The sequence below is a fragment of the Clupea harengus genome, chromosome 5 (genome assembly GCF_900700415.2).
Source record: "Clupea harengus chromosome 5, Ch_v2.0.2, whole genome shotgun sequence".
Classification (NCBI taxonomy): Eukaryota; Metazoa; Chordata; class Actinopteri; order Clupeiformes; family Clupeidae; genus Clupea; species Clupea harengus.
In genome coordinates, this window is record NC_045156.1 from 30,459,021 (window position 1) to 30,472,783 (window position 13,763).

Sequence of the window (13,763 nt, forward strand, 5' to 3'; positions counted from 1 at the left end):
CAAGAAAGTGCCCTTTTTCAAATATTTTAGTGTGGTTTGATGAAAGACACATTGAAACCCCAGATTGAGAAGATTATAGTAAAGTGTGATAAAGGTATTCATGTGTGTAGTGTGTCCTGGTCGCCTCCATATATATATAACACGTGTGTGTTGCTGTGAGTTGTTCGTGCAATAAAAAACTGACTGCAGTCAGCCTTGTTTGTTTGTTTGTTTGTTTGATTTGATGCAATGTATCTCAGGATGCTCTTGGGGTGCCGATAGGGAGACCTTGTATCGCCATTCTTAGATCTGTTTTTGATTATGGAGGAGGAGCTCCAACCAAGATGTGGTAGAGGCAAAGGCGATCAGGTTGTGTTGTGGGGCATTTTGTATGGCACTAATTCCAGCTAGTTGAAATGGGGGGAGACACCACAGAAACAATGAATAATAGATCTAAATTGAGAGAACATAGCCCATACCTTCCTACCAAATACATACTAAAAGGAGCATTGGGAATTTGATGGGGTTCCGGATAGAAAGGGGGAGTCCACATTTGTTGATACCATACCAAAATATGAGAGGGAGATAGGAATGAATTATGTGTCTGTGGGAGCTCCTGTGTGCTGGATGGTGGTGCCTCCCTGGCTTTTGCCAGGGGATGAGGAAGATTTGAGGGCTATTGGGAAATGAACAGACTGTGTGAGTCCTAAAAGAGTCATGGAAAGGCATTTGCAGCAATATTGGAGCTCCCACGTACAAATGGGATGGGGGGTAAAGGGAGACCTCTTTTTAGTATTCAACCAGATAGATGTTAGGTAGGCATGAAAGAAGGGCTAGCTGACTAGGTTGAGGCTGGGGCATTTGTGGGCTAGGGAGAAGTTGAATGTTATTTGGGGAAGCATGATGGGAAGAGTGTATAGATTATGAGGACACCGAAACGATCAAACATGTACAACCTCAGTGCAGGCAATTGTTTGCAAATCTGTCTGAGCTCGGTGTAACCACGTACTCAATGGAAACAATTCAAGAAGAAGAACCTGCAGGACAAAGGCAAGTCATGTAAGATCTATGGGATTTTGTATTTATATCTGAGTAATTATAATTAGGCTACTAGTTCCATCAACCGACAGTGAGAGGCAGCAATGCGCTGCAAAAGTGCCCAGTCTGCCGTAAACGGAAAAAGAAGAAGACGACAAAGAGATGTCCTTGAATATACTCTGATAACGGCCACTACATCATTGAGCGTATATGTTCTACACGGGTTGGATCTGTCTTTCCCCCATCTCAACCATTCTCCATTGGGGTTATGCAGAGGCTTCACTTTGTCAATAATTGTTACGACTTAGCCTAAGCAAACCGACGAGAACCTGGTGGAAACCGGGACCCTGGGATCCCTCTTGCAGTTGCTCTCATTCTCAAGCGAAAGCCTAGAGGGAGGGAGAGGGACCGGACAGATAGTGCTGTTTTTTTTACGGTGTGGCGCCACAACCAAGTGGCTACAGTCAGTGCTGTTTAGACGGGCGTTACAGTAACGACGTCAGTAGGTAACGCTAACAAGCAAGCAAGGCTATCTCATCAAAAGTTATCGTTAGTTGGTCACCATCTGTTTTGCTGCAATTAACCTACGTTACATTGAAGGTATTATCAACAGTTCATATTAGCTAGCTAGTTAGTTAACTTAACTAACTTAACGTTATCCATCACCATGTTCTGAAAATGCCTTATCTCGCAGGCAGACATCGCTGTGGCCGTCAAAACTTTGTGCATTCACAATGTAATGTTAAATCGATAACCCATTCATAAATTAACGTTATATTTGAAGTTGGGAAACTGTCAATGTTTTGCTGGTGTAATTGCGTGCTATCCAAACATCAGACTGTGGATAACTACCTATGATCGCTAACGTCATTGAGCCAGAGCGTTAGCTAGTTAGCCGAGGTTACGCGTTTATGGTTGTGTGGGCTAGCTAAGGTTACTTTGAATTATGGTCGTAAAGCTTCAGAAAGAACTGTGGTGCTTAAATGAAGACACCATATAATGTTATGTTCGGCACTTGTCTTTGACGTTGGCACGGCTTTGACGTGTACGCAAGCCAACCCTAGATAGTGTAACGTTAACGTCCCAAGGACTTGAGACTTGAGTTCGCTAGCTGGCTGAGTTAGTTAGCCTTGTCCAGGCTATCGAGTGGCTCACCGAAGCATAGCAAGCTGCCTAGCCGTGGTTGACATTTGATAATGTCTGAAATACTTTTAACGTTACAAGTCAGTAATATTGTCTCTATTCAACAGTTTAAACATTGTTTAGCGCTTTAACTGTAGCCGCCAATCATCAAGCAAGTATCACCTAGTGAATGTTATATATTTATATATAGCTAACGTTATACATTTTTCGTAGCCTTTCTGGCTTCCGGCTAGCCTGTGTACTCATATTAGCGACCGTCATTAGCCAGACAACTACATCTGGCTCCGTCGCAGCAAGGTTGTTTTTCCTTATTCGATTTTTGTGAGACAGTGGGAAGATTTCATCAGCCACACGTTCGGTGTCTAGCTGGAAAACCTTGCAAATTAATCATCAGAACAAAGTCCGAGTTGAAGGATTACAAACGCGGTAAGTATACAATCACAATGTTAGCTAATTAACATTAGCTGCTTGGATTGTGGTGGCTAGCTATTGCCACTTGTTTTTGTAAGGTTACTTTAAGAGCTGTGCTCTTAATTTAACGAGTCTAATTTTTAACTTAATTCTTAAGTGAAATCCTTACTCGATGTCACATGTTTGTCCTCAAAATTAGGAAATATTGTACGTTCCATCAGGCACGTTTACTTCGCCACCTTGACGTTAGCGGGCTAAAATGTAGCTAGAATTAGCTAGAGTGAAGACTGCTAGCGTACAGGGTAGCTAGGTCATGACGAGCGTTGTATGTAACTGTCAAGTTACTATCTCAATAGTGTTATTGACTGGTTAATGGTACCCTGTTTTTTATAGTGCTGTTCATATTTGCCCCTTAAGTATGAAAGTCGTGTGGATGTCACTGATTTGTGTGGGTTTTCAAGTTTGTCAGAACAGAGGGATAGCCGTAGCGTTACCCTATTTGACATCGAAACACCTGGTCATCATCATCGTTTGTGATGGAGCCTTCGTTAAATCATAGTTAGTCTGTATAGCTAGTTATTTACAAACTGACGTGACGAATGTTACCCCGTACTGCACCTTCGTGTGTGATCTGTTCAAATATTAACGTTAGTGTTGACCTGGCGTGTGTGTGGTTTACTGCATGTGTGTTTAATGTTGCATCCCATCTAAGGCGTTCTCATAGACCGTGATCAACACTGTATTTATAGGTCCTAGCATTACATTCTTTCATTGTTACTAATTAGCTACAGTGTATATTTGGTTTTGCCATTTACAAACGTAAGTCAATTGACGTTGTGCATGTTTTTGCATAAACTCAACTGTACGCAAACCTCACACTCCTCGTCCAAGTACAAGCATCCGACCATAGAGGTCATTACGTAAGCATGTTGTAGTGATGTTAAGTTGGCAAACGATCCGACTCTTTTCAACGGCTCTTAGGTACGAACGAAAGGAACCGAGTCATACTTGAGAGCCGTTCTTTTTATCGTTGTGCTCAAATGTCACTGCATGCCCTTAGGTGAACAGTGGAAACTAGCCTGTCACACGATGTAGAAGTTGTAGCGTTAGGTTTCTTAAAGGCAGAATGAGCGGGATTTGTAATGGTGTTTGTAAACACAGCATTCACAGTTGGCCCCTCCTTCCTAGCTCCAGCGAAAGAGAGGGCAGCAGTGGTGGAGGGAATTCGAGAATGAATCAAAAGTGGGAGGGGAGGTAGCAAGAACAAAGCAGTGAATCAGAGTAATTCAACTTTTTTTCTGATCGTTTCTTGAGGGTTACGTTCTAAAGCACAACATATACATGGCCACACCTCGGCACCACCCTGCTGGAAGGATTTGGTGTGAAGGCAGATAAAGCGCACACTTCATTTACTGTCTGCTACACCTAGTCCACACGTGCAAAATGTCATTATATTGGTGGGATGTCTACGTTTGAATCAATAGCTGACACCCACTGAGCACTGTTTGATTGTAAAGCTTTGACACATTTGGATTATTGTGTGCATGTTGCAGGGTTGGAAATTAGAATCCGCTACCCGACAAATGCGTGTGAATTTGTGAAGTGGTGGGTGAATTTGATCAACCTACCTGCTACAGCTGATGTCACTAGGCCTATGCAAGAGGAGACAACTCGAGTTAAAGAACCAAAAGTTAAAAGGTGATTATTTTTTTTTGTGTTCTTTTCTTTTTTTTTTATGTATAATTTTTTAAGCAAGGCAAACATTATTGAAAATTTAGTTACACACAAAAGTGCGATTACAAAATGGTGGCTGCTGAAAATGGCCAGTAGATAAAGAAAAAGAAAATGTTTATTTCCACTCCTGTTATGTTGTGTGCATTTAATTGTTAGTATTATGGCCAGTCACTGTGAGCAAGTATATTCAGCTGAAATACACCGTTAAATATTTCATGCTGTGTTTTAGGAGCAGTGTACTGTTTGGAAAGAAAAAAAAAGATTTTCGTCCATTTGACGCAAATGAACAAGCAAATTGTTCAGCTTAATATTTTCCAGCTTAATCCTGTGACGCTGTATGGTATAGCATGCCCTAAATAAATCTTTGGCTAAGCTCTCGGCCTCTCACGCCTGTCTCTCCTCAAAAGGCTCTCTCTCATGAACATGAGGCACCCTTTACGTAGGGTAGCCCATTGGGCTTAATTAGTCCACTTAGGTCTCTTGGAGCCAACCACAGTCGTGGGGGAAGCCCGGACCCAACCATTGTGGTGGGGGAGTCAGTCTTAAAGGGCAACAGCCCTTTTCTTGCCACAGTGAGAAGGGAGGAAATTCACCTTCTCACACATGGCTATACTCTTCCGTTAAAGCAGCACAATGGAGGAATTGCTAATCGCTAACAAGATGCTAGCGGCTAAACCTAGCGAAACCTGTTGAAATTTGCACAGTACAATTGCTACATACTGTTATTTTAACATCTTTACTTTCGTAGCCTACTTTCACACACACAAGCTTTTTGTCCGCATAGCGCGACCAGTTTGTTGTAGTAAAATACTGTTGAGTGGTATCGGTTCTTGGTATCGGCAATTCAAATACGAGTATGAGTATTTTAACGAAGTATCGGCCCGATACTGGTATCGGTATCGGTGCATCCCTAACTGGTTTGTTGAGTTTCACGGTCTTAGTCGAAACTATTACACTCCTACACAAAATGCACACAACTGTGCTCTGATCTTGTCAAACTTTATAAACTGCCATACTGGAGAGCTAACGTGTAGATTTTTTTTTTTGTGTGGAACTGACTAGTCCCCCTGAAGTTGTTCACTGTCCTGTATTCCTGCTGGTCAGTGCACAGATTATGTATGAGCAGTGCAGTATAATGTGCTCTCTGTTGTGTTCTTTCCAGGAAGTAGCTCTGAGTAGGAGTGTTTTCTACAGTATGGCCCCCTGCTCCTAAAGTGGAAACTAAAGACATGTGCACTGTTGCCCATAAATGTGATGCTTCAGTGAGGTGGTCAAAGGCACCAAGTGGGCAGAGCCAAGCTGAAGTGAAGTAATAATAATAACTGTATTTATATAGCACCTTTCATGCAAAAGAATGCAGCTCAAAGTGCTTTAGTAGACAAAGGTTTGGTTAGATCCGACCGGTAGCATTAGCAAGCAACTCCTTTAAACTAAATATGTCAGACTACATGACATTCTAAAACGATGGCAACATCGCTGCGTGTTATGGACAGTATTTGCCATGTGCGCTCTCTAAGGAATAAACTATAGTGCTTTTTCTGTTCAAAACAGTTGAATTAGTTGATGTGGGACTGGATTTTGTCAGACATTTTAAAATGCCCCCTAAACATCCATTTGTACAGGCTGTTAGCTTTACTCTTAGATTTCATGACTTCTGGGTAATCTTTTTATCATCCTTTTATGTGATGGGGCTTATTTTATTAATTGTCTGGGATCATTTTCTTTTTCACCTTAAATGAGACCCAAGCCTTTTACTTTATGGGTCAAATTTCCCAGTAAATAAAGGTCCTATGCAAGTAACATATCTGCTAATGGACATCTACAGAGGTGCTAGAACGTTTGTGAACCTCTTAATGTTCTGAAAATGTATTTGAGGTGTAAATCATCGACACCATTCAATTCTAATTTAACTAGGATCGATTTCAACTAGGTTCTCCCCATTTTATTAAAGGTCTGTTCTGCTCTAAAAAATCGGACTGAGTCACATAAAAAGCCAATAAAAAGATTACCCGGAAGTAATGTGATTATTTAATATCTAGCAACTATTTCTGTGTTTGTTAAATTAGTATCGATTTACACACAGGTACATTCATTTTCAATCATTTTTCTGTTGAAAACAGTTGAATTAGTTGATGTGGGACTGGATTTTGTCATGGAGTAAGGTATTCTTCAAGGAATATAGGGAGCTATACCACCCAGCTCTAACATGAAAACTGTACATTTCTTCAACATTTGTTGGCCTGGTGTGTCCTGCCTGCATCTGTCCCCTATACTCTTAGCAGTGTCATGAGAATGTATAGTTCACTTGAGGCGTTCTCAGTTTATACATTTTCCATCCACGGGGCGGGGCACGCTTAGATGGGTCTTTGAGTAATGGAAAAATGGCATCACAAAAAGAGGTCTAATACATGGGTGGAATTTGCAGATTGTGCATTCATAATTATTTCAGCAAATTGATGTTTGTAATTATTTGCAAAATGGCGATGGAGTGAATAAAGAATAACTCCCTCAGATCTTGAAACGTTCTCATTGCCATTCAAGTGGGCACAGGTCGAGAGCCAGTCTTGATTCCTAATCTGAATCTAGTCTTCACTAGCCAACTGACTAAATGTACCCATGAAATACTTCATGACACTGAGGTTGCTGAGCTGCAGTCAGTGCAAGGCAGAAAGCTAATCTACTTCCCTCTCTCTGTTTGCTTGTAAACAATACTCAGTTTATAATAGTCATTCTTGGAAAGAGGCTTAACAGGGTCAACCCTCTCACCTTGTCTATGACCTAGCCATTAAATCATGCACGCACTGGTGATGCCATCCCCTTTCTACATTCTCTTCCTGTCCGGTGCTCTCTGGTTGACCCCTCTCTCATGTTGTACTGGCTGGCTTACGCATCATGTTACTCCTCCTACTATATGTACATGTTCTCTCTCTCTCCGTGAGTCGTGCAGTGCCACCAGCTCTTCCAACAAACACTGTGTCTGACGCTGGAGGTATTAGGCTAAATGTAGTGATTGGGCCAGCACTCAAGCAGACCTCCTCACACTCCTACTCTTAATCCCCTGATCCGCTGGGCTTGAAGCAACGGCCTCTGTTAGCCTGACTGTGTGTGTGTGTGTGTGTGTGTGTGTGTGTGTGTGTGTGTGTGTGGGATGCATCAGTGTGGTCAGCCTCTGACCAAACCCCCACTTTGAAGTGGGATCGGAGCGCTGAAAAACACTGGCTGTGCTGGATACCTTTTCTTACCTTTTGTAAGTATTGAACAACCATTGCAATTGGTTCTGAAATGAAGCAGATTTCTCCAAGCTAGCAACTGTCGTGGCCCTCACTGTCTGCTTGTATTTTCCGTGCCTCCTTGGATGCATGGTGCATAGTCTATCAAGTTCTCTTGACTTTATATCTCCACTTGGCCCTTGGTGATCTTTTACCGTTTTAGTTGAGTTCATTTTTGAGTTTGAGAAATCCAGTGCTTAGCAAAATCAGGTTTGCGATGTATTTCTGCAGCCATCTGAAAGGCAGAAGCTGTTTATAGCTTCCTCAAGACAATCATCATCCTCCTCTGCCTAGTTTGAATTCCAGAGCTTGTTTTCTCTGAACATGTTCTCATATGTGACTTCATGGTTTGTAAAATCTAGCAGGTCATGTCCTTGACTAAGCACTGATTTCAAGATCTAAGGATGCCCATTTTGCAGTTGCTTCCTCAGTGTTTGGTTGTTGTTATTCCTAAGCATGGTCATACAGGTCCGATAGCTAACTAGAGCTTTTGCATTGTAGTCCGTGTCATTCAGCTGTCATTGTCTGTTTGTGTCATTCAAGACAGCTTGATGATGTTGGATTCTCCATTAGTTCTGTTCAGCCAGGTTACTAGAACTATGTCCACCAGCTGCTTTTTTTAACAACTTTAAACCTTCTACACGTGCCTAGTGTCGTCTGTGGTATGAATGCCACATACTTTCCTAGACCTGTCTCTGACAAGTCTATGGCAACCTGACAAGTTTTCTGTATGGGCCGTAACTCAAGCGATCAGCTGTCTGAATAGTTCATCAGCTGTCAATGGCTTTTCTTACTAGAGCAGTTGGCATTCATGCTGCTTCTTAAACACTGTACTCTCTTTCTGTCGGCCCCCTAATATGAAAGTGCAAGGTGCACACACACACGCAACAGTAGATGTGCGCTGGCTGCACGGAGGCAGAAAGAGGGATTGAGTGGAGCTGCTGTTTGCATGAATGTACTCAGAGAATGGTAGAGTAGTGCAAAGGCTGTTTGGGATGAGGAAGTCAGCACACGAATTTGAGCGATTTGTTGTTGTTGAACTTGTGCCATCTGAGCCGATGGATGTGTGCGTGCTATGGAAATGTTTTGATTGGATTGCCAAAAGCACAACAGCGGTAACGCATACGATGGAGTTCAACTGTGTTGTTGTGGAAGCAGTAAGGATACAGCAGCATTTAGGGAACTTGTGAATGGTCAATTTCACAACAGTCAACAAATATGTGTTGGCACTGATCCTTTTAACAGTCAAATTACCTCTCCTTCTCAGTGAATTATTTCTTAATTTCTTTTATTGCCACTATATTTTAAAGCAGAGAAATGTAGTGTTCAACAGTAAAATACGAAACAATATCTTACCTTTTGTGTCTAATTTTTTGTTGTGCATTGTGCCTCCATGAGTTTTTGTTTGTTTGTTGATACACTGTGTGTCGATATAGTGGCTTAAATCCGATCTTATATATGAAGTTTTCTTCTGTAAAATATTGAACAGTGAAATATTGAATAAGATGTCAATTCGATCTGCTTCCACTGTTATTAACTTTTATTTATTATATTATAATGAACTTAAAGCTTCTGCACATCTAGGACACTGCCATTAGCCAGTAAGATTAATAGTAGGAAGGGAACCTACAATGAAACTATTAAGAGAGTATTTGTTTGTTTTCATTTTTTGGTCAGGCCTGTGTTTGTTTTCAAAGCCATTCTCTGAAGGATCTTTCACTACTGTAAACACAGCAGTGTTGTTGGTGGTTGCCCCAGATAGAAATAAGCACTAATCTTATCTGATGGCGGTGCACTGCCACTAGGAGAGATGGCTGTGATGTAAGGGTCAGAGCTTCTCAAATCCTATTTGCCTCCAGTGCGCAACACACACACACATTTGAGCACACTGGAAAATCTAGAAAGATGACGGTGGTGATTAGTGTTGTACAAGACACAGCATTCCACCTGCCTGACATTTTGGAATAGACTGACGGCGTCTGTGAGACTGCTGGGGCTGGAGAAGGGCATGGGGCAAGGGTCGACAGTGGTACAGTGGTAGATTATTAAAGGACTGGATGACTGGATGGCCATACCATTCTGATTATTCAGGGCGACAGTGGTACAGTAGGTAGAGAAGTCGTTTAGTAATCAGAAGGTTGCTACTTCGATTCCCTGTCGACGCGTCCTTGAGCAAGACACTGAACCTCTAATTGCTCCTGATGTGCAGTGTGCCATCAGTGTAAATGTAAAATGTGTATACATTGTAAGTCGCACATATGTAAGTCGCTTTGGATAAAAGCGTCTGCTAAATGACTAAATGTAAATGTAAATGTTTTCTGAGAAGGGTACTGGGAGTGTTGGGCAGGGGAGCTGGCACAGGGGAGAGAGTGAAAGTGAAGGGTAGATATTGTGAGGAAGTTAAGAGTCATGTTATTAAAGGATTAACAGAACTGAGTGTAGGTAAACAATCTGTTGTCTGCAGCAGAGGTAGGTGTTGCTGCATAGTCATAGGGGAATGATAAAAGTTGGCCATGCTGGCTATTGGCACATGTGCCCTGTTTTGATTTGATTTATGATTCACAAGGTTTCGATTCAATCCAATTTGGTTCAATACTGATTAGATATCGATAGGAATAGGATATGGAATATTATTTCCATATTTGGAGAGATATTTAAAATGCAAAACAGATTTACAATGTCACTGTAAACCCTGCGGACAGCACTAAAGAAAAAGACCAAAGGATTGCCTTCGATGTGATAGTCAGACGGTGTTTAACCATTGTTGAAATGAACCTAGAGAGGTAGAAAAAATGCATGTTAGCCTTAAAGTTTGATCCATAAATCGTCATCGAGTCGGCATTTAAAAAAAAACAATTCATTGAAAAAGCCATAATTTTGCATACCCCTATTCGTGGCTACCATGGTAACATAACTAATCTAAGATTGCAAATGTCTTCAATGATGATTTATTTTAGGCCTTTTGACTCTGTGGAAATGTGTGAGAGCCTATGATGTCTGCATGGAACTTGTCTGTCTTTGTTTGTGTGTGCGTGCCCGTGTTGACGACTCTTACAAAGGATTTATTACAAAGATTATTCTTCATAAAGCATGTGGGCTCAGAGTTTTAGGTCCCGCTACATAAGAACAAATACCAGAGATACTGTTTCTAACGCTTCCAATTTCCAAACGGATAGAGTGAAGGTTGTTGAAGGATTTGACATTGTCAGAGCAAGCTTAGTGCAGGTAGGTGAGGCCTATATTTAGCGATTCTTATTAGGATAAGACTCATGTCTGAGACATGTTGTGGTTGCCTTGTTCCGCCCTGCTGGCGTGTGAGGCTAGTGTAAGCTGGATGTCCTTCTGAAGTGTTTCCCACGCACATAGTACAGTTTGTACTGTAAGGCAGTGGGACTGATGGGGACACAAGCTGGGGTAGACCCGTGTGTGTGTGTGTGTGTGTGTGTGTGTGTGTGAATGCAGATGTTCCTGTGTGAATGCAGATGTTCCTGCCTGACCAAACCCTGATGGGCCAATGCTTCCCCACATGATTTGCTGCCTCTTGTTGATAAAGTAGCTTATAGTCCTTGATAGCTTTCCACATGTTTGAGTTGTTTGAGGGTTTTGTGACCAGTATTTTTCGTGTATCTGCCATGGTATGTATTACCACGTATCACCACGTATCAAGTTTTACTTGAAAACTATACTTGGACCTTGACCTGGAGTTTTGTTTGCCATAGATGTTACTCATAACCTCTTGTCAGATAATTGTGAAGGGCCCATGATGGAAGGCTGTTTGTGTGAATGACGTTACATGTGGACCGGACTGGGACTGGTTCTTGACAGTCACAGTTATGGTAAACTAATCAGTTACAGTAATCTCAGATTGTTTTCATACTGAAAGCCAGTATGTTGCCATGGAGCATTTCAAATTTAGGGAAATTCCATTTTTTGATAACTTTGAAGTGGCATTTGTGTGCGGGAGCCACATGAAAATATGAGGCCTCAAAGGAGGTTAACATATTTCATTTACAGTAACTCTCTGTACAGTACACCAAGTGCTTTTTTGGTCCATATACACCTATTGATGGTTTTGCCCTTGTATAATTTGTTAAGTATTAGTGAAGCATTTGTGATTTTATCTAGCAGCTCATCTCAGACCTGCAAGATGAAGCTTTACTTGACTGGTCAAGCACGGTCTGGTTTCTGTTGAAAAATATCTGTTCAAATCTTTGTGTCTCTTTCTTTTCATTACCATATAACAAAATATCAAATGTGCTGAATTGCAAGACATTTAGTGTGTGTGTGTGTGTGTGTGTGTGTGTGTGTGTGTACACATGTGTATAGTGACATCCGGTTCTCCTAATGCAGGGCACATTAACATGTGTGCCTGTTTCCTGCTCAGCGCTCTTGGCAGGGTTCTGTCTAGCAGCATTAGGGATGACTCACTCCTTGCAGAACACTTGGCACAGGAACATTTGAACATTTGTCTTACTGTCAAACACATCCTCTGTCTTTCATGTGGCTGTTCACTCGGTGTCTCGAGTGCTTCCTGTGGACTGCCACAAGCTCACTTTTTTGCTTATTTCTAAGCATAAGTTGTAATTGGTAGAACCGCTTTTATGCCACTGTATGTTCGACGTCATCAACAACTCACTGATCAAGAGAAAATAGACATTTAAAACATTTAAGACGAGGTTATTCATGACATGGCTGGAACAGCATTGCCTGGACTAACATATAATCGTTTCTTGCAATAAATTAGCATTTATGATCACCCAATCTGAATTTGATGGTAATTAAGCATCCATGCACATTGTGTTTAGTTGAGCGAGCAGTGTTTTGTATTGTATACATTGTATAAATATATTGAGATTCGATCCACCATTGATGTTGATCATGGCATGCACAATGTCTGTAGCCTGCCTGCATCATGTAGCCCGGCCAGGGGAAGGCCAGTGATAGTCATGCCGATCAACCGAGTCATAACAACACCAACAAAAGTATTACTCATTGGTTGTTCAGTTGGTTGTACTTGATCAAACTACCATTGCACATTTTTATTAGGCCAAATATTAAGCAGATACCTGATTTCACCAGCTCCAACGATTCTCAATTCTTTATTATGTGTTACGGTTATCTGCACTGAACTTCTCTTACCAGACTCTGCTAACCCCTTTTTTTACCTTGACACTGCCTCAGGCACCGGTTAGTTCTGCTTGACCCAAGAGTAAACGGCAGGCCAAAAGCCCCTGGTTCTGCTTGGCCCAAGGGTAAACGGCAGGCCAAAAGCCCCTGGTTCTGCTTGGCCCAAGGGTAAACGGCAGGCCAAAAGCCCCTGGCCGTAAGCCCAGAGAAGACATGATGAAGCCCCAGAAGTGACAATGGAGACGTAACTAGCCTTGGCACTATGCTAGTGCTATGCACTATGCTATCGGCTCATAAAAAAAGCTGTAGAACTCTCTGGGGACCAGGCTGTGGGTTGGTCTCGTCAAACGGGACCCTCCCATCAGATGGATCCCTCTTCCACTCGCGCGGAGCGTCTCCCACACCTCCACAGCAGTCGCAGTCCGCTTCACCCTTCTCCGCTAGCTCACTCACTAACTCCTCCAAGTCCTCTTCAAACCCCAAAAACTCATTCACTCTGACTGTTCCAGTTGAAAGTAAAGCTCTCCTCCGTGATGACTATATGTTCACAAATGCTCTGTTTGTTAGCTAGCTAGCTCTGATACTGTTAAATGATTCAACTGTTGAATGACTTAATTTGTAAATTTAAACCATTCATGATCTGTTGAGAATATCATGTCGACATGGTAACAGCACAGTATGGCTGTTTTAATTGGCTTAATGTTAGCGCTCCAATGGTTCTGCTCTTTGGGGCGCACATACTCGCCCTTGGCATTCTAGAATATTCTGGGTCGATATATGCGCCTCTGACAGTAAACGGGTTCAAAAAAAAAAATGAAGTGACTGTGCACCCACATATTTTGGGTGAATAAAGCCAGCAGAGATCCTGGTCAAATGAGTCAGCAGTTGAGGGGTTGGACTGTGCTGAGGCAGTGATCCACATGGCTGAGAACGCCTCTGACACATTAATGCAGGCAGGGCGGTCAGTATGGGAAATGGCCCCCGTCCTCACGTGTGACTGTGTGTTCGGATAGGCTGTCTAGCTTGTAGCTCTCAGTACTGTTGCTGTGGGTTTTGTTTAAA

At 42.1% G+C, this 13,763-nt stretch overlaps 1 protein-coding gene across 8 annotated transcripts in view; it reads left to right on the forward strand.

The window, feature by feature from the left end:
* The first annotated feature begins 1,138 nt into the window (after positions 1-1,138).
* ip6k1 (inositol hexakisphosphate kinase 1) overlaps positions 1,139-13,763 on the forward strand; it is a 40,051-nt gene continuing 27,426 nt past the window's right edge. For 2 of the 8 annotated variants that reach the window (XM_031568524.2, XM_031568525.2), the window contains exons 1-2: positions 1,139-2,586; positions 4,125-4,269. The gene's annotated coding sequence lies outside the window, so the exon portion shown is untranslated. Of the gene's footprint in view, positions 2,587-2,615; positions 4,270-6,655; positions 7,553-13,763 lie in introns of those variants that run through there. The other 6 variants (XM_031568522.2, XM_031568526.2, XM_031568529.2 and 3 more) reach the window with 5 other exon arrangements.